The sequence below is a fragment of the Rhagoletis pomonella genome, unplaced genomic scaffold (assembly GCF_013731165.1).
Source record: "Rhagoletis pomonella isolate Grant_MI unplaced genomic scaffold, Rhpom_1.0 Rhpom_scaffold_00011, whole genome shotgun sequence".
Classification (NCBI taxonomy): Eukaryota; Metazoa; Arthropoda; class Insecta; order Diptera; family Tephritidae; genus Rhagoletis; species Rhagoletis pomonella.
The window spans coordinates 17,674,652-17,695,465 of record NW_023458565.1 but is presented as its reverse complement, the minus strand read 5'-3'; the positions used below and the strand labels follow the sequence as shown (position 1 = coordinate 17,695,465).

The following is a 20,814-nucleotide window of genomic DNA, read 5'->3' as shown; positions in this document are numbered from 1 at the left end:
CACGTATGTATGTATGTATGTCTGTATGTTCATTGACAAAAAGATAAAACGTAGGCGCCAATTTGCGACATTAAGCTTCTTCTTTTACAGCATTTGACCTATTGTTTATTAGCATTTTATATCGGTTATATGCAAGTATCTACATACATATATGTATATGTATGTATTAGAATACATACTCACCTTCGCTATGAACACTAAGCAGAATAGCGTCGCGAGCGCATAAGGCCGCAGCTGTCGCCCCATTTTGTTTTTGTTTTACTGTGTTTTGGTTTAGTTGAGATTTTGTTGTTTTCTATTCCCCTTAGCCGTCACTTAACTTTTAGCTGTATTTCTCCGACATGCACATATGTATACCCGACTGTGAGGCGGAAGGAAACCACCGCACCGCTTAAAGAATTATCTGAAATGAAAGGTAACACTTTTTATGAAATAACATTTATATATAATATTCTTAAAAAAGCGGGTGAAATAAGATATTAATCACATTTTCACGAATTTAGCTTCCTAAATGAAAGAGTTTCAGAGCAAAATGTTGTAATGGTCCGATCTTGCTGGTTCCGATACATAAGCAATACGTTATAAAAAGGGGCGGGGCTTGCTTACCAAATATCAGTACTGAATACTGGAATAGAAAGTCGAACAAAAATCTTTTCACTTACTAGACACTGTCTAAATCAGTAAGGGTAATCACAATCAGGTGCATATGGTCCTGTATTTTCATATTTCGATGAATTTGCAAATTCACAACAATAAAATGCAAACTGTTGCCATGGTAGTTAGCATACAATTTTAAAATGCACCGAAAAATTCGCCGAAAAATGCAAATGCAAGACCCTATGCACCGGATTGTGATAAACCTTAGCGAATTGTCTACATGTTGTCTCCATTCTCATCTAACGGCAGGCTTAGGAATAGGGCAGATCCGATGTGAAGAGATGATTAGTATCGGCGGGGCATATTATTAAAATTAGACTGAACAGTTTAACTTGCTACAATATCCAGAATTGAGTTCTGTCAAAGTATCGCTAGCCTCACGGACCAACTCGAACACTTCGTCTGTGATATTTAGCGTATTCATGGGCTAAGAGTAGATGAAGGTGTTGATTGATTCTCGATGAATGGCCTGTCTAAGTATATGTACTATATGAGTATTTTTATAGTCGATCTTGTTCTAAATACGGATAGTCTACTTGCTCGAGTTTTCCCCAACAAAAGACTGTTGTTTTAGCGATATTATCTTGTTAAGATCAGTGAACCACATTAACAGACCAATTCTGCTTGTTACAGAACATTTTGTTACCGGGAAGTTTTATTATCAAATAATTACACCAATTCTTGCAACCGCAATTGTAGGTACCTTGGTAACATTTTAATTCATTCAGCAAAATTTCGTAGTTTGGTAGAAATTCTGGTGTTGCTTATGAGTTGGTAACAAAATTTACTGGGCACAAGAGTGCGCAGAATACGAAACGGTTTAAAGATTGACAGGAACTTTATTTAGCGGTAAGATAATTTTTGTTACCAACGTAGAATAGGCCTGGTAGTGTGAATTTTTCACTCAGTTTTACTTGTTATCGAAAATACTTCGAACTTGCTCGTATTTTGCCTAATTGATTTCTAAATTAAGGCTATATCTATTTTTAGCAGTCATATGGTTATTTTTATAGATTTTAGAAATAAAACCGGTTTGTCCGGTTTTTGCTTAATTTGAATGACTCTAACCCGGGTTTGGAAAAAAGCGAATAATCGCACACCCTAGTTTTCACGATAAGCGGTGTTCGCGTAAGGCTGTGTTTACGTAATTGCGAGAGCACTTTAATACCATTTATTATTCATCAAAGGTATAGAAAGGTATTTTATGACGTCATAGAATGGAGTATGCGGTTGAAACGACCTTTGTCTCTCTATAGTGTAAATATCGGTATCGTTTGCGATATACATGTACACGTAGGTATCTGTCAAACTTTAACGATATATTTATTGACAATGTTATCGATATATTTATAGATATTTACATCGACAGTTGTATTATCAAAATTGAATAATCTTTACCTTACTGAAATCACAAATTTTTCTCATCGATAACTGTTTCTGATAATGGAATTCAGAGAAATTCGGCTAACCACATAAATTTGCCAGTAATTCTTTCTTGACAAAATATTTGTTTTTAGCAATTTTACCAACACGGCAAGTATTTTCCTCCCCTCCTTTGAGCCCTGAGGTTATTTAGCATATGTTTTTGACTATTGAATTATAAATAATTCATTAACTAATCCATCAGTCATTAATTATTAAGACAAAAAATTATTTTATTTTTGAAATTTTACACATACATACATATATACATGCCCATACATACATACTACATTGCAAAGATCTTTCTTAGTTTAAACCGCGATTTGCGGTTTGGCATTCACATTGCTAAGACATTGAAAAATTTACCGTTGCACAAATCAATGCGCGCTGTAGCGACAAAGTGAGAGCACTATGGACCACTTTCTATTTTCACTACAAAAGCAACAAATATGCAATGAATTCGACGACCGGCAACAACATAAAACGAAAGGCAGGCGACTGAATAATAAAAAAAAAACAAATAACAAAAAATGAACTAAGCAATTTGGTTTGTAAGCAATTGATAAAACAGATGCACAAACAAACAAGAGTGCTGCCCCTAGTACAGCTGCCGATGAGCACAAGAATGACTGTGATGCGTTTCAACAAAGTGACAGTTAAGACGGCAGAAGAAAAATTAGTTAGAGCTGCAAACATTCAAATTAACACCAACGCAAATGAGATATGTAAAGAGTTCAAATACCGAATGACAGGTGTTCGTTTAAGTTTCACAAGTACATATGTATGTATGTATTTAACTTATGTTGAGTTTTATGTTTGTTAGAGTACAACTCCACGACAAGATTTTCATAAAATTCTTGAAGTTAGCTTATTTTTTTAAGTTATGCTATAAGCTGCTTTGAAGCAGGCGTAGTTAGATCTTTTTTAATAAATCGTCGAACTTAATTCATCAGATCTGTGACAAATCCACGAGCTCTATATGTTAGAAAAATAAATAAAAATTTCTAGAAACGTAAGGATCAGTTCATAAGAAAGCCCAGCGGCGCCCATCGAAGCAAGGCAGAGCGATGGAAAGTTGTTGGTGTTTACACTGAACGAAGCTGAGCGCAGCTTTGCAATGTGGGACCAATAAAAATCTTTAGTATTAAAACTTATTAAAACATGGTTACATAAGCAATTGTATATTATTATTGGAATACTCCTGAAGAGAACCAGCGTTTTCCGAACGAAAAATAGTGATTTTCAAGAATTCTGTACCATTTCTACGAAAAGTTGTTTTTTCTCCGATATAAAATACATGGAAAACTTTAAGCGCTTTGAGCACTCTTTAAATTTTTTTGATTTCAAAATAAAAAATAGGGCTTTATTTTTTCGGTATAGAACAATCCTAGGGCAGGACGGCATTAAAATTCCGAAGATAAATATGTATATCCGACTATTGCCTGTGTTTCGAATCGAGGAGAACATACAGTGACCAAAATATAAATTAGGATTCTACATTTTAGAAAGGTTCGGCTATTTTTCTTTTGTTTATTTAATTTTTATTATTTTTTTTTTAAGTAAAGCTCTTTTAATAACAAAAACCATATAAATCGAAATGTCCGACTTTGTGCAAAAACTATGGGAATTAATTCTGTAAATTTTCACCAAAATTTCAAACTTTTTAATCAGAACCTTTAGAAAAAAATTTGGTTGCTGTTTTGTAGCTCATTAAAATTTAGTATAATAAAGTGCAAGTGCAACGTGCTGCTCATTTTCTTCCCTATCAACAAATTGTCGAGCATACTAACCTTGCATGAAAAAAATGCGTAGCACCGTCGACAAAAAAATTGCCAAAAATTAACGGTAAGTCCTAGATACTTAAAACTTGCACTTTATCATACTAAAATTTAACGAAGCTTTTTCAAAAAATTTTTTGGAGTAAAAATCTCGAGAAAATATATCCTACAATGTTACTATAAGGATGCTGTTTCAGGGCTAATATATACATCTAAGATCATCAAAGAAAGTGTTATGGTCTGATTATGCATACTTCGCATAACTTCGCACAACTTCGCATAAACTTCAAACTGTAATTTCGTATGTAATTTGTATGTACATATTCCATTACCCAGAAATTAGCAGAACTTTTAAAAACTTAGCGCTCTGTTGAGTTTAAATTTTGCTTCACATTTTCTTGAGTAACACTTCTATAGCACTGGTACAAATGGTTGTACGAAGTTACGCGAAGTATTCATAATCAGACCTTTAAGATCTATTACGGAAAAAATTAGCAAAATTAGAACAAATTTCCATTGTTCTTTTTCAATGACTCTTAAATCACAAAGAATTTTTTATAACATACTACCTTCAGAGCCAAAATGTTGTAACCAAGTTGTAACTGACTATTTTTATCGTAAGAAAAAACCCACAAATGCATCACATACTATAATATTTTTATCGTTAAAAAACTCATAAATGCGGCACATACATATTTACATGAGGTGTTGGTAGACCACTCAGTGTAAAAACTTTTTTCACGTAAATTTTCCCTTTTTAATAACACGAAATTTTTCCAAAGCGCGTGTAAATGAGACTAAGGATCCGTTAGTGAAAAAAACTACTGCAAAAATATGATACTAGACTGCACGGTGTCACTTTTTGGTACACACACTTGAATTGTAAGAGTCAAGTTGGTATAACTTTTTTTGTCCACCTTTTAAAAAACCAAAAAATGATGCCCCGTTTTTAAAACGTTCAGGTCATACATTCAAGAATTAAATAAGGAAGGGGCTGTAGGCATCGGTCTTGGTGTTGTATAAACACCATTCGAAAGACATACAGCTTTACACCGCCTGCAAATGTTGAATGATTTTAATGTGCTACGTTTTATAGCAGAAAAACATTTGACAATACATAGTTGTACACCGAACCCACTAAAAACCGGCTCGAAGTCTTAAAGAAAAATTAGTACTACATATCTACCTACTAGGGTGATTGATACGGCTTTTCTAAACCGGTTTCTTCCGGTTTTTTTTGGATATCTGTACTGCAGGCGGTTTTGAAATCTTCTTTTTTCGAATATCGAATAAACCGTTTTTTATGTTTCATGCAAATATTGACCTCTTAATAAAAGTTTTGAGTTTTTCGAAGTTTTCAAGGCCTTTTCCAATTATCTTACGTTATTCAGGGAAGGACAGTTTATCATATTTGATTCCAATAAGTGAATGTTCGGTGCTTAAATGTTTTCTACGTATTTTACCGAGCTGCTCCTCCAAGTCGAGTTGTGCTTCTTGATGTTGTGACACAAGTGGAATGGGTTTTGGAAAAAAGACGAATAATCGAACACCCAATGCCTAAATAGTGCTATGTATGGGAATCTAAATATCCACTCACTTTTGCGAATCGGTGCAAAATTTCACGTTTTAATAGTGTGTTTAATCACCGCTATTCTTTTTTGTTGGTTTTATGCTGCATATTATACTATTTTATTTACACACTTTAGATGATTACATTTTTTAATGCATATTCTATTATTAATTTCTAAAACAATTTATTAATATATTAATTTAGCTCCGAATACACGTGACACACGGCACTCTAGATTAGCACGTTTCTTTCAAATGTATTTATGTATTAATACACATACGTATGTATGTATGTATGTATATATAAGTATATAGCATCAGTTCATCCGCTACGTGTGTGCAACTTGCAACGACAACGACGACACAATGCCAATGCTAACCGTCAAGAAATGACTAACTGGACACGCACAGTTAGTTACGGCCACAACACTACCCACTGACCGACCGAACCAATAATAAACCAAAGATGCTTCGTATCCAAAGAAAATAATGCATAAATAAAAAGTAACTTCTTCAGTAAATGTGTAGCAAATGCAGATGTGCCACTGTTAAATGATGGATGCTATACTTTTATACATACAACAATCGTATAAACATACAAGCTGAAATATTTGCATACGTACATATGTACATAAATATGTAAAGCGCATAAAGAAATAAAAGAAGTTATGCATATGTAAATATGTAGTAGAAAAAGACCAGAAGAGAAATGTAATTCAGAGAAGATAAAGAATATGCCGCAAACTTGTTTGAATCAGAGCCATATATTACACTGCGTGGTAGCTAAACGATGTACAAACACATATACAAACATACATGACTAATAATGTATGATACTCATATTTATTGTAAATGTAAAAATGTAAAATTTTATATTACAATGTACACACATATCTACACAACATATGTATGTAGCATTAAATGTGCACCATGAGTGAGAGGAATGTCACTTTCCACTTGCGAAAATGTGTGAGATGCGTCGCATCTGTTACTTACGAACAAACAGCGTCTTAGCCATTCATTCAGTGGTGTACGCGACTCCACTCCACTCCACTCCACTCCGCGTCAGTGGTTGACTAGCCTACATGGCGTATGTGTAACCTGTTATGAGCGTGCACAATATGCTGTTATGCTAGTGCTGTTTTTTTGTTGCTATTGTTTTTTTGTTGCTAGCGTCTATGCTTTTGTCAACGAAATAACTAAAGAAAGTCGTATAAAAATACGCGTATTAAAAAGCAAGCTAATACGAGCTAATTCACCTAGCTACATACATACATACATTCGCCCGGCGCACCATTTTTAAATAATTTTTTTTATACGCACATTCATACATTTGTTTTGTTATTATTTTACTAAGTTTTTAATAACGAAAGCTGCTGCTTAAGCATTCACCTTTGTTTTGTCTTTAATTTCAAAGGAAATTTAGTTACCGCGTCAGTTTGGTGGTCAGCTCCGTCGTATGTATGTATGTACGTATGTTGGCATAAGTACAAGTACGTATTTATGTATGTACATATTTTTATAGCAACAGCAATGACCGACCGGCCTGCATTAATTTCAACAAGTAACATTTTGAGTGAGTTTAGGTTTATTTTTATTTAATGCAATTTAATGTAGTTTTATATGTTTGTTGTCACCATAAAGCCGGGTTTTTTTTTTAAAATATGTAATTAAATACCTAGTGAACTGGATAAAAAGCTATGTGTTATTTAGAACAAGTTGGTAGAAACAAAGAACGAAATTAAATTAAAATGAGCCGAATCGAAATTGGTTACTTGAACAGTTTTTGCTGGAGCGAATAATAAAATTTAATTTCGTTTGATTTCAACACTGTATAACAATTGAATTTCGCTATAAGGAATCCGTATCGTATTTAGTATCCTACTTGTATCTGCATTCGCTCTGCCAATTGTATTGTAAGCTTACTGCTTTAGAGGTTTAGGTAAACACCAAATGCTTTTAAATGTATACACCAAATTTTAACTTTACACTATCAAACCCAAAAATATTTTTTGGCTAATCGTGTGAGGTCGTAAGTTTACTAGAAAATACGTTTTTCTGGTTAGTTTATACTTATGGATTTTTCTTGTCAGAAATTCGAGTGCTAAATAATTTCCGGGTACAACTTAAGTAGTAGCAATGTTTGCTTTGATGCGTCTTTACGTAAACGTATAAACAGTCGGTGTCAAATGTAAGTGTACACCTTGTTGTAATATAAAATTCACAATTATTTTCATGAAAAATTTTTTTCATTAATTATTTATTAAAATATAGTTCCTTCTATAACATAAACCATAAAAATCAAAGTTTCACACTTTATATAAAGTTCACAAAAATTTTCATCAAATTTCAAAATTTTCATTACCAATTTCTAGAAAATTTGCGAGTATGAAGTTTCATATAAACATAGATTTTGATCACCCGTTATATGGAAGAAAACGCGCTACACCCTCCACAAAAAAAAATCTAAAAAATCAACGATAATTTCTAGCGACTTGAAACTTGCTTTTTTTGTTTTTCTAAAATTGAATCTTGAAATTTTGATGAAAATTGTTTGAATTTTGAGAACTTTACATAAAGTGTGAAACTTTAATGTTTATGGTTTTTGTTATAGAACGAACTATATTTTCATAAATAACACTGTACAACACTCGGCTGGTTATTGGACCAAACCAACCTGTTTTAAGTTTTTCGTTTTTCGAAGTTAGCCTCCAAAATCGAGATATAGGCCTTCGAAGTTCGAAATTGGACCTTTGGTAAAAAATTAGTTTGAATATTATTTTATATATTTATATTATATATATTATTATAATAATAATTATTTTCGTATCGTTGTAAAGGTGATTTAAGCCCCTTTCTTTTGATATGCATATTTGTATACTTCGTATATAAAAATTTTAGAAAAAAATCATTTCAAAATTGTTTGAAATATAAGGAATTTAATTTTTCGAAGACCTGAAATTTGACCCTTTATAGCACCTCTAATATAAGTTTGCACAAAAAAAAGGTATACAGTGAAACCTCTCCTAACGGACACCTCTATTAGACGGACACCTCCCTTGGGCGGACATTTTTTCCTATACCAAGTTTTAAGTATAAATTTCGGAACAAATTACTCTCTCTTAAGCGGACACTCTCTTGGCCGGACGCGGACAGTTATTTTGCATAAAATTTACACAAAAACTCTATTGGGCGGACGCGAACCTCTTATCAACGGACATTAAGATTTCTTTTCATAACAAATCAAACAAAAACCTCCGTTGAGCGGACGCGAACTCCTCATAGGCGGACTACTAAATGGAAAAAGGGGACTTCCCGCATAAAATGTGATTGTTATGCACACATTTAGTTTGGTTTGCGCAGTGGTTTAGGTTCGTTATTTGAATTGTCAGAAACCCTTGGAGACTGATAAAAACATGAAAACTATTGATGAAAAAGGTACTGACACTGAAAAAAATTAAAAATAAAACTTACGTCAATCGACAATTTCCCAATTTTTTATGTAATGAATCTATGATTTTATGTAGTTTATGGACTAAAATGTAATATTTATTTTTGTTTTGTTATTACTTAATATGTACTTACGCACATAAATGAAATGTGCACTTTTGAAAAAATACATGCACATTTTTGTTTGAACGATGTAATATCAATATCTTTTATTCAAATAAGAAATAGTGACTATTCAGTTAATTAAAACATTAAAAAGTTCTAAAATAGGCTTCCCTCCATTAAGCGGACACCTCTCTTGGGCGGACAAAAAGTGACTGACGGTGAGTGTCCGCCCAAGGGAGGTTTCACTGTATACCATTTAAATAAGAGCAAAAGGAGGACGACGTATATATTTTTAGATTTTTAGTTATTTATATGCAATAATTAAATATAAGTTTTTACCAAAGGTCCAATTTCGAACTTCGAAGGCCCGAAGGCTCGGAGGCTAACTTCGAAAAACGGAGAAATCACTTTTTTACCTATGACTCAATGTCTTAAAAAAAATTGGTTTGGTGCAATACCCAGAAAAAAAGTCGATTTTGCCGTACAGTGTAATTAATGAAAACAATTTTTTATGAAAATAATTGTGAATTTTATGTTATAGCGAGGTGTACACTTACATTTGACACCGACTGTACGTATGTTTTGCAAAACACGTGAGTACTCAGAACCAGTTCCTTAGTCGCGACATGGTCAAATGATAACTAAATAGCGCAAGGCCCATACATACATATGTATGTGTATGTATGTAGAGACTTGAAGAGGCCACCAAGGCACCAGCTGTTGGCGCTGTTGTCACCACTACTATCGCTGTTAGGCAAGTGTGCTATTAACCTACTGAAATCGTAAACAGTACAAACAAGCCGACTAGCCACTGAGTAGTGTGACTGACTGACCACATTACAGTTTGCGTCTGTATACATATGTACATATATTCCTAATACTTTATCATTGCAATGGTGATAATGCGTATAATTATACATAGCATTGTGGACGGTGAATAGTTTAGATATTAATACTATTTTAATAAATGCGCTAGTCATATAGATACGGGTCATTCCATCTCAAAGCACCCAGGCCGAGGGAAAGTGAATTTAAGTTTGTGATAAAACTCACAGGGATTGTTCCATGTTCCGTGTCCCCTACACGTATTTTTTCTTTTTGCTCAGAAATTTTCGAATAATGAATTTTTATTTTTATTTGAGTACGAACGCTTCTTTTTTCGTCTCTTAATAGCAACTTTTGAGGATGGTTATGACAGCCGCAAAAAAGCAAGGATTTTAAAGCTTTTTTTTCAAATTACAGATATTGATCTACTGAATCGATCTAGTGTACTAAACATCAGTAATTGTTTATCAATAATTAGTTATTGCTAATAAACAAAAAATTTTTTTTCAAATTAGGGAATAGTATAAACTATTTTCAGTACGAGTATCAATATGCTGAAATTCGTCGATTTCGAGTTATGATTTTTTTTCTGAAAATGCACTTATATGATGCTAGCAGATTAATTAATTACTAGTATCGCCCCGTTGTCGAAATTCGACCACTTCACTTTTTTCACACACTTTTTCATTTTGCCTGGGAAGTTTTTTAGGTCCATCAGCACCTGTTTGTCTTGCCCCGTCCAACGCATTTCTTTGAATCAAGAATAATCGGTAAATTTCGATTTTTTATTTTTCCCATTATTTTGGATTTTTTTTTGCAATTATTTTTAACCGTTATGATGGATAGGTTGTATGACCGATGTAAACTGTTTATGATCTACAAAATTAAATCTGGGGCTAACGGTTATAACCAGGGCTGAAAAGTTTAAGCTTTTGCTTGGAATTGCTTATTTTGCTTATTCAGGGTTTCCAAGCTTAATTTTTACGATCATGCTTATTTCAATGTATACAGCTAAATACGGACCTTTTAAAAAAACGGCCATAATTGGCAATAAATTGCTATTATTTCATGCGTGTGAATAGTAGTGGCCAAGGAGTTTTGATACCTTATATTTTACAGCCCCCTGTAACAAGGGTGCCTTGAACTCTTCGCAAAAAAAACCAGCCATAGAAAAAGCGTAACAAAATTCTTCTGAACTTCGCACTGCTTAAGAAAATTTGGCTCAATAAATTTTTCCTGCACATTTTTTTGGCGTTTTTTATTCGTCTAACTAAAGAAATGTTTACAAATAATAACATAAAAACAGACTTGGTTTTTATTCAACCGTAACTTCAGTTGCATTTCTGCTTGAATACAAATATTTAAAGCCAATGGTTTATCTCAATTTATCTCAAATGGAGAATAACGAATATTTAAAAATATTAAAATGACCAACGCAGATCTCTATTAATTAAGAATATCAAGCAGCACTTTATTGTCCATTGAATTGTCCAATCCGTGAAATAACTGAATAAAAAATAAAAAACAAAACAGTAAACTGTACTTAAATTTTGTTGTTTTGCAAGCATATTTGCAAGCATATTTACCAATATTTTAGGGCTTATCTAAGCGCTTAAAATAGATTTTTTCTTGTTATTTTCTTCGGCCCTGGTTATAACATTGTCCAAAAAAATATAAACCAAAATAACGATCAGAAATTTATTTAAAAGAAACAAAAATAAGGTTTTTTCAATGACCAAAAAAATAAATATTATAAAATAACGGTTAAATTTAGTCAAAAACCGTTATGGCCCGTGAAATGTATCAAACCAAAATTAAGAATAAAAGGTATCTCTATTTTAAACCATATTTTATATTAATTAATCCCTATGTTTTAAAATCTAACGGCATGTAAACGTTAAAGATTTGGATTAGAAATAACGTTAAAAAAAATTTACCATAACTTCACTTCATTTACTACCCCAACTGCAAAATGTGGCATGTGTGCTCACCTAATGCAACGTAAAGGTGTTGCAAGAGAGCTGCTCACACTTCTCTATAAAACTTACTCTCGCATTACCTCAAGCTGCTCTCAAGCACTCACTCACTCTCTTTGCATTAAGCCGCTAAAATTTTAATTGACTATACCCAAGCTCTACATATCGACTCTCAATTATATACTCAGAGAGTGAGCTTACTCACTGATCAGTTGTCTGACAAAAAAGTTGCTCGTTGCCATTGTATTCACTTGTGCAGCTATTTATTTTTTCTTGCTATTTATTCTCCTCATTCAAGTTTTATATTGTTTTTTATTTACTGTTTACCTTTCTTATTTTTCAGGTGTTTATTTTTTATTTCTTTTCCATATGCCACTTTTTTCGTTCACTCATTTTTGCCGTTGTTTTGGTTTGTGTGAGTCTGTTATTTCTCGTTAAGTCTTTGCGTTTTATTTGCTTGTTTGTCGCAAGTGAAAGTTGTCCGAAGTATTTGAAGTTGAAGCCATGCAGAAGTAGAAGTAGTAGTTAGCTGTGCAAAAGAAGTAATGCCGCTGTAGACGATGCGTGAGTGTGTAGATTAATTTACGTGCAGATAAGCGGCATATCTGCTGGTTTGATTACCATCGCGTCACACCATCCATATACACTTCGTACTTGTGTTGGCTCATTATTTGTATGTATTTTTTTCTTTTTCTTTTAATTATGGCAATTTCTGTGCAACGTTTTCTTCTCAAAGTCACTCAAATCCACGTGAGAAGCTTCCCTTTTGATGCTCAACATAGTAATTAATAAAATCAATGCGTCAGGTTGTGTGAAAAATTACACCTGCGCACGTTTAAGTATGTAGAGTCGTACGTGCGCGTTGTTGAGAATTGAAATTTTCTAAAGATAAAGAGTGTGTGCTGTTCTACATTGTCAGCACATATTGGTATTTCACATGGATGCATTTTAGTTTATGTTTGTTTAAGACTTTTTTCTTTTTGGATCAGAGGAATTTCACTTTTACTAAGTTTAAGTATGTAAGTACACACGTATATACTCTACCTATGAAAGTAAGTGTGTACAAAAAAAGATAAAAAATCAATGGAGCATGTATGATACTTAAACAGGGGCCATAACTTAAAGTACTTTTTTTTAAATCCGCGAATTTCAACTCACGTTTTCCACTTGTATGGGAAGGGCCATGTCCCTTTATTTTCACTGACTTTTACCTATGAATATATAATATATTTCGTATTTACTTCCAGAGATATACTATACATTACGACAGTTCCAGTTTGTATGAGAGATGCCACGCCCCCTTGATATATCTAAATTACATTTACGCCTATGTCCATCTTTGAAAGTCTGTAGGTGCGCTAAATTTTATTTTGACCAATCAAAAGGAAAAAAAAATAGAATCTTTTTGCGAAAGTTACGCGAACTTCTAAATTTCACAATGTCCCAGACAAATTGCCAATTTATTTTTTGATTATCTATAAAACTACTATAGTTACAAAAATTTTTCATTTAAAAAAATTAAAAATGTACATATATGTACATATGTTTTTATGTGCAAAGCAAATTTCGAAAAGTAAAAAAATTTACAGAATTTATAATTAGAAAAATCTTAAAAGGCAAAAACTTATGAACATTTTTGGGAATTTTTTTTCATACAATACCTCCAACTGAGCTTAAAAGATGGTGAAATTTTTAAGATACTGTTTTTAGTAGAGCTCTAGATACCCGGGTATCGAGCAATGCGAGTAGCTCGATACTCGCTCGAAACTCGTTCATTGCTCAACTGCTCAAATGTTCGTTCAAAATTTTCAAGTTTTTGAACAATTTCATAAACAAAAGAAAATTTGTAAATTGTATTTGTCAGCAGCTGCTTTCTAATTCATGTTAAATAAATTATATTATTAAATACCAATGTAACAATCTTTGCATTATATATCAATAATTTGAAAAATTTTAAAAGTTGCTACCAAAAATGTCAACATAATAAAAAAAAAACATTGCTCAAATTACTCGAAAAAACTCGAATTGCTCGAGCTCATGCTCGAAAATTTTCGAGTAATGAGCATTGAACAAGTGTGCGAGTACTCGCCGCTCATATACCCGGGCTGTTTGAAAATGTGCGAACAAAATCGAGAGGTCTAGTTTTTAGAGGTATAACTTTTTGAACTTTGAAAGCAATTTTCTTTCCAAACTCTAAATGACGTTATATTCAAAAACTTTTATTTAATTTAAATTTATTTTTAATGTAGAGTTTTTTGAAAATTTCAGGATATTATAAGAAAAAATTGAAAAATTAAAAATAAGATTTTTTTATATTCAGTTCAAATGATGTACACACCTATCCTCAATCAAAAAGAAGTTAAACGAAAATGCCTAATGAAATGGTTTACCGCATCTTATTCCAGCTATTTCATAGTTTAAAAATCCGTTGCGAAGGAAATCCTACCTGATCGTTTAGCAGTTTTTTCAACAATTACTTTTTTCGATTTTAAAATATTTTTTCGGACCCAAGTAACAATATCCTTTTTAAGTAACTTTTTTCGTCTTACGTAAATTTTGTATGTACACGTAAGTCTTAGTAGTAAAACAACGGAAAAAGTGAGTTTGAGAAGTAAACACGACGAAAATCGGTCAAAAATGTGTGCCCGTTGTGAAAAAAATTGTTTCTAGCAATCATCAAATTAGTAATGCCATCAGCGAGAAATATGAGAATCTTATAAAAAAAAGCATGTAAATGCAAACTTTGAAGTGTCTGAACATGTCGTCGTACTTTAAAACACTTATAGAAATTAAAAAAATTATCATGAGCAGTTTGTACTTGGAGGTGAAAATAAGAAACTGGCAATGGAAAATCACTCAGCACTCCTCAAAGAAGATGATAATGTACTTGTTATTAAAAAATGTCCAATTCCTGAATTACATGTGTTACAAGGAACGGATTAGTTCCGCCACTTACAAAAGCAACTTCTGCAAAATTCAGATGTGCTAGATGATCCAGAAATTTATTCAAATGTAGGCAAATTTTCACTTACACCTTTCATTTCTGCTTTCAAAGCTACGAACGAAATTGTGGATTTTTGTTGTTCTATGTCACCACCCGGCCAGGATTTAGATAAATTCATTAAAGAATTGAAAAAGGCTTATGCCAGTACAAAAGTTTCTGTGACATTGAAAATTCACGTAATTTTTGAACATCTTGAGCATTCCTTGCATTTTTTGGATGGCGAGGAATTTTGATTGTGGTCGGAGCAGCCAGGTGAATCAGTTCATAGAGACTTCTTAAACGTTTGGAACCGCTACAAAATCAACGTGAAAGAAGAACCAAGAAAGATTAAGAAGAATGGTCGTAGAATACTCCTCCATGCATATTTAAAATTTACATTGTATATTAAAATATACAATATTTAGTTAAAATAAGTTTTTTGGTTCAAACCAAATCGTTATTTTTATTATTCTTGTATCATTTTATTATTCTTGTGTCATTTTATAGTAATTATCAGTTATTTTTCAATTCCATAACTATTTTTTCGTAATTATAAAATACATTGTTACATTAAATTTCTTCCAAAAGCCTACAGTAACCTGGCTTTCCTGCGTAGATATTCGAAAGACTTTAAGGATCCATACACCAGGAAAGCTTTATTTATCTCTTTAGTACGATCAAAACTAGAGTACGCTTCTATTATATGGAACCCCATTTACGGCTGTCATGCTGCCAGACTTGAAAGAGTGCAGAGAAAATTTGTTCGTTTTGCGTTAAGTTCCCTTAACTTTGATGACCCGATGCCCTCATATTTTTCCTGTTGTAAACTTATTCACCTACAAACTCTTGAAACTAGAAGAATTGTCCAGTTGCTCATGTTCGTTTTTGATTTGGTTTTTTGGCTCTTTGGATTGTTCGGTCCTTCTGGAGAAGATATCCTTTAATGTGCCTCACAGATTTCTACGCTCATCTCTGCCGTTTTACTTGCGTGCTACTAAGGCTAACTATTACCATTTTGATCCGATTTTCCGCGCTCTGACAGAATTTAACAAGATCTCAAAGAGTCTAAATATTGATTTTTCGTTGCCGAGAAATATTTTCAAATCATCTATTGATTCATTTTTCTTATAACTATTTGTGTATCTAAATCTATAGTATTTAGTGTTAATTATGATAGTCTTATTTTTATCTAGTCTGTAAGATTGTAATCATAGACTAAATAAACTGAATAAACTAAAAACTAAAACTAAACTAAAAAAAAAACTAAATTAACAAAAAAATAAAGATAAAAAAGTAATTAAAAATATTTATAGATCGAAAAAAGTAATTGTAGAAAAAAAACTACCAAACGATCAGCTAAGATTTCATTCGGAATGGATTTTGAAATCATGAAATAGCTGGAATAAGATGCAGGGAACCGTTTTATTAGGCATTTTCATTCAACTTCCTTTGGATTGAGGATAGGTGTGTGTAATTTTACATTTTTCTAATTTTGTTAAAGCATATTTTTTAGATAGCCCCAAATATCACATTTCAAAAAACAAACTTGTAAAATTCGGACAACTGTGAAATTTTTAATTTCAGATTTTTTTTACTTTTCTCCTTTGGCAGATATATGATAAAAGAACAGTTTTGACCTAAATCCATCCAGATCAAAAATGGTCGAATCCAACTATTGGTCGATTTGACATGAATTGACCCACATGCATGCACAGGTCTATAGATAAAAATTATTATTTAATCGTTATAAAAATAGGTCCGTTATGTTCTCCAACATATTTATGTACGTTTACTTATTTTAGTCCGTACTTCCATTGCCGAACTAGTTAGTTTGGAAGTAGCTTGAGTTCTACCTAACGCCTTCACTACAGACACTTTAACTTCTGCCTCACCACGTATTTTCCACCGCTGTCATTTAGTTCATGGCCTTGAAGATTACAAATACCTGGGCATGGAATACTGAAGCATATTCTCCAAGAGAGAAGTGAAGTTTGGCAAGCAGATTCTTGATGCTATTGTTTGAGAGCCATTTGCAGAGCGGTCCCACAAAATGTTGCCCTCCTAATAGATATGTTGATACAAATAAGGGGAAGTGATGAAAGCGGTTTCTTACGATATATTAGCATGAGGGATAAATGTGGGTATCACTATGCAAATGAATTGAAATGTAGTCGCATGATTTCCAGAACATCAAAAACCAACTCGTACAATTTTTACTTTAAAATTAATTGGGAAAATTTATGAAAATTAAAACAGTCCAATTAATTATTTTAAAAAAAGAGGAAAGATCACGAAAAAGCAATTTAATTCTTTTGTTTTATAATTATTTTTATTTTTTATTTTTTGTTGTTTTTGTTTTTCGCAATTCTTTAATATTTTTTATTTAATTAAATTTTGTAAACATTTTTTAGTATACTTTTTGTTAAATATTTAATTTAATTTAATTTTTTGTTTTACTTTTATTTATTAAGTTAGTTTAGTTTTGTTTTAATTTACTTAATTTTTTGTTGTGATCTATTTTCTATTTTAGCAATTCGCAAAAAGGAGAAATGCTGTTATTTTATATACATTTTTTATATATTTTTTATTTTTTCATATCGAGACCTAACCTTCAAAAATATAATTAGGGACACGATATTTTAACAAATTATTCCAACTTTTCTTTTGTTTATTTAATATTTATTATTTTTATATAACAGTATCGCTCGTTATCTAACAAAAACCATATAAACTCATATTTCACACTTTATGCGAAAATTATAAAAATTCTGCAAAATTGCATCTAAATTTTCAACTTTTTAATCAGATTTTTTTATTATCGAAAAACAACGCGATTTTTTAGGAACTTCCAACTTGCACTTTATTATTCTAAAATGTAGTGGGCTATAAAACTGCATATTCAAAAAAAATCTAAAAAAGTTTAAAATTTAGATGCAATTTTGCAGAATTTTTATAATTTTTGCACACAGTTTGAAATAAGAATTCATATGATTTTTGTTAGATAGTGAGCTATACTTTTATAAACAAAAATATTAAATAAACAAAAAAAAACAGGAAAAACTTGTTAAAATGTCGTGTCCCTATTCCACACACAGTATGTAAGCGACATTTTTGGGAAAATTTTCTTTTTGATGCAGAAATGTTCCTAGAGCATATCTACATAGATGCATTTCTGCATCAAAAATAAACTGTTGAAAAAATGTCGCTTACATCTTTTTGGCGGTTAGGGCTCGATATTTTTGCGCTAATTCACTTAGATTTTATTTTATTGTTATATATTTATGGTAAAAAAATAATATACATTTTTATATATACATATATATGTTATTTATTTAACTATTTTTGTTTAATCTATTTATTCTGTGTTTTATTTTATTTTATCTAATAATAATTTACTTTTATTTTTTTAATTTTATATATAAGTTGATGCTTAGTTTTTTAATTTGATTAAGTCTAATTTATATTAACCTAATTCACGTTAACTTAATATAACTGTTTATTTTGGTTTTTTTCATATTAATTAGTTTTTTTTTTGTTTTATGGAAGAGCCAAAAACATTTTTTTAATAAAAATTCCTAAAGCTCAAATAAGATAAATATTTTTTGTTTTATTTTATTTCTTAATTTTCTTTTTATTTTGTATGGGTTTTTTTATTTCTCTAGAGATTTTTTTTTAGTAGAATTTTATCCTTTATTCTTTAATTTTGTTTTAATTTATTATTATTTTTACACCCACATTTTCATCCGAAATTTCACTCGCGTACATTTTGCATAATTTATTCTCCATATACACAATACACACATACATCATACATATACACAATTTATTTTCACTTATTGATTTGAATTGCTACAGCCGCCTATGTAGCTAGAAATGATATGAAGCAAATTGGCGCACAGTTTAAATTTCGCTCAATTTTCAATGTGAAAACTGCTCAGCGTTGAATTTAACATCCAACAGCCGATCGACGCCGCATTTAGGCGAACAAACTTTGCAATCACTAGATATTCACCTAAATGTGCAATCATTAACAAGTTAACTACTTGAAATATATGTACAACAGCAACAATGCATTTAGAAAAAAAGCAAAAACAAAATAATTTACTCAGCACAAGTTGCTTTCTTAAGTCTTTAGTTTTTCTATGGTGGGTTTTCTTTCTCAGCAAGCGCTTAACATCTAGTGCTATTGTTGTTTACATCGTTTGCTCTAGCAATTTTCTAAATTTTATTTTTTATATAGAAAAATATATTTACAAATACGTATGTATGTTTATATGAACGTGTATGTATGTATGTTAGTACAGATATGCAAGGCTGTTGGCTTTGTTTTCGTGCGTTGAGTAGGCGATTTATGGCTGATTTTTTCGTGTTGTTGCAAACAAAATTTTCAACGCTGTGTGGCATTTCGCGGTGTCTCTATTTAGTCTGCTGTTGATTTGAGCTAATTGGCAAGAGCACCAAGCACATTCGTTGCTTCTTACCCGCGAAAGAGGTTTCAAAGTTTTTGTTTTATTGTTTGATCCAAAAATATAATTTAAGGTAATTAACATTTTTTATTTTTTAGTATGCAAGTCTAATTTCTCATACATATATAGCAACTTTTTATGTGTTTATCTACCCCTACAAATGTACATATGTATGTATGTATGTACCAGCCTCAACCAGCTGCTGCATTATAATGCCGCTCGCTTCGCTGATTGTCACATTTATTTATTTATTTATTTTTATCTTTTTACCCCTAAAATGTTTAGCGCATCGGTCAAGAAAGTGTACACAATGCACAGCAGGCGCCATACGTTTGAAACTAGGTGAACCAGTATCAAGTGCGATTCAATAATTTCTTTAACTGATTTATTATTAGAGTATTACTGTCCTGTCCAATGCAATGCCAGTGCGCCTATGCTGGCGGCAGTAGCAATGCGACAAGGAAATATATGAAGACAACCAGTCACAAGTCACATTCATATACCTATTCTTTGGCAGTATGTACGTAGTTATTGTTGGTTATTTTGTTTTTTCTGCATAGCCGCTGTGATGTGATGCGGCCAATCCGGATCTTTGAGTTGGAGAGAAAATTATTTTTTCTTTGCTGTTATCTTGTGCTTATTGTTTTCACTTCGCAAAAACAAATCTGTGTATACAAAGGAAATATACCGCCTAACACTCATATAAAATTAATCAGTCTTATTGAACTATTTTTTTTTTAACTGTTTTACACACCTTTATTTTACGTTTTCAAAAAAAAAAAATAAGGTTCAAATATGCATATCTTAAAAAACACCTTCCTGAAAACTTGTGGATCATATCAGTTTGAGGTATGTATTACGTCGTTGTCTCATCTTCAGCATCGTTTTTCGTTAATTTACTTATTTCGATTTTTACTCCAATAAAATACATAGATTTGAGTTTACACAAAATTTAACATTTAAGAAATTACATTAAATGAATGATAAAAAAATGGTTTAGAAAGCTTATTTTTCGAATGATACTGAAATTAAGCCACAAATAATATCTCATTGTTGCTTATATTTAGGGCCAGGCTAGGACAGAAAGCTATTCGAATTATGCTTTCACACAAGGTAGAGTCCGGTCATAGCCTGTATTAAATTATAACCCAGTTATTTGTCTATTTATTGTAGTCGGTCCTAGCGACTTTACCAAATACGGATTCCTGAAAAAAAAAATTGTTTGAACCAATTATCCTAAGTAAAATTTCTTTTTATGAAAGGACCCAGCTCTAAAGAATGACTCTACAACAATCGCACAGAATGATGTATGTATAGAAAATATGCTTGAAAATTACCTTAGAAATATTTTTGTAGAGGGTATTTAATTGATGTAGTACTAGTTTTGTCGTTCAACAAAGAAATGCAAACGATATTGTCAGTGGCGTCTTTATTGCACAGAGCAATAAGATCTGGTAGAACTCACCCGTCTAATACTGGACCTAAAATGATAAAAAAGTTATTGAAATCAATAAAAGCAGAAAATAAAATAAACTAACAAAACAATAAAAAATTCATTTCCTATATGATTTGGATGAATAACC

General features: G+C 31.7%; 1 protein-coding gene and 1 long non-coding RNA gene across 2 annotated transcripts in view; one reads left to right on the top strand and one right to left on the bottom strand.

The window, feature by feature from the left end:
- Nucleotides 1–20,814, top strand: part of LOC118746736 — a 127,208-nt gene that overhangs the window by 59,513 nt on the left and 46,881 nt on the right. The window lies entirely within an intron of this gene.
- The window catches only part of LOC118746740, a 40,582-nt gene continuing 19,956 nt past the window's right edge, over nt 189–20,814 (bottom strand). Inside the window, exons 2-3 of the long non-coding RNA XR_004993883.1 lie at nt 20,697–20,712; nt 189–403 (exon numbers count right to left, since the gene is read on the bottom strand). This is a non-coding gene — a long non-coding RNA (uncharacterized LOC118746740). The remainder of the gene's footprint in view (nt 404–20,696; nt 20,713–20,814) is intronic.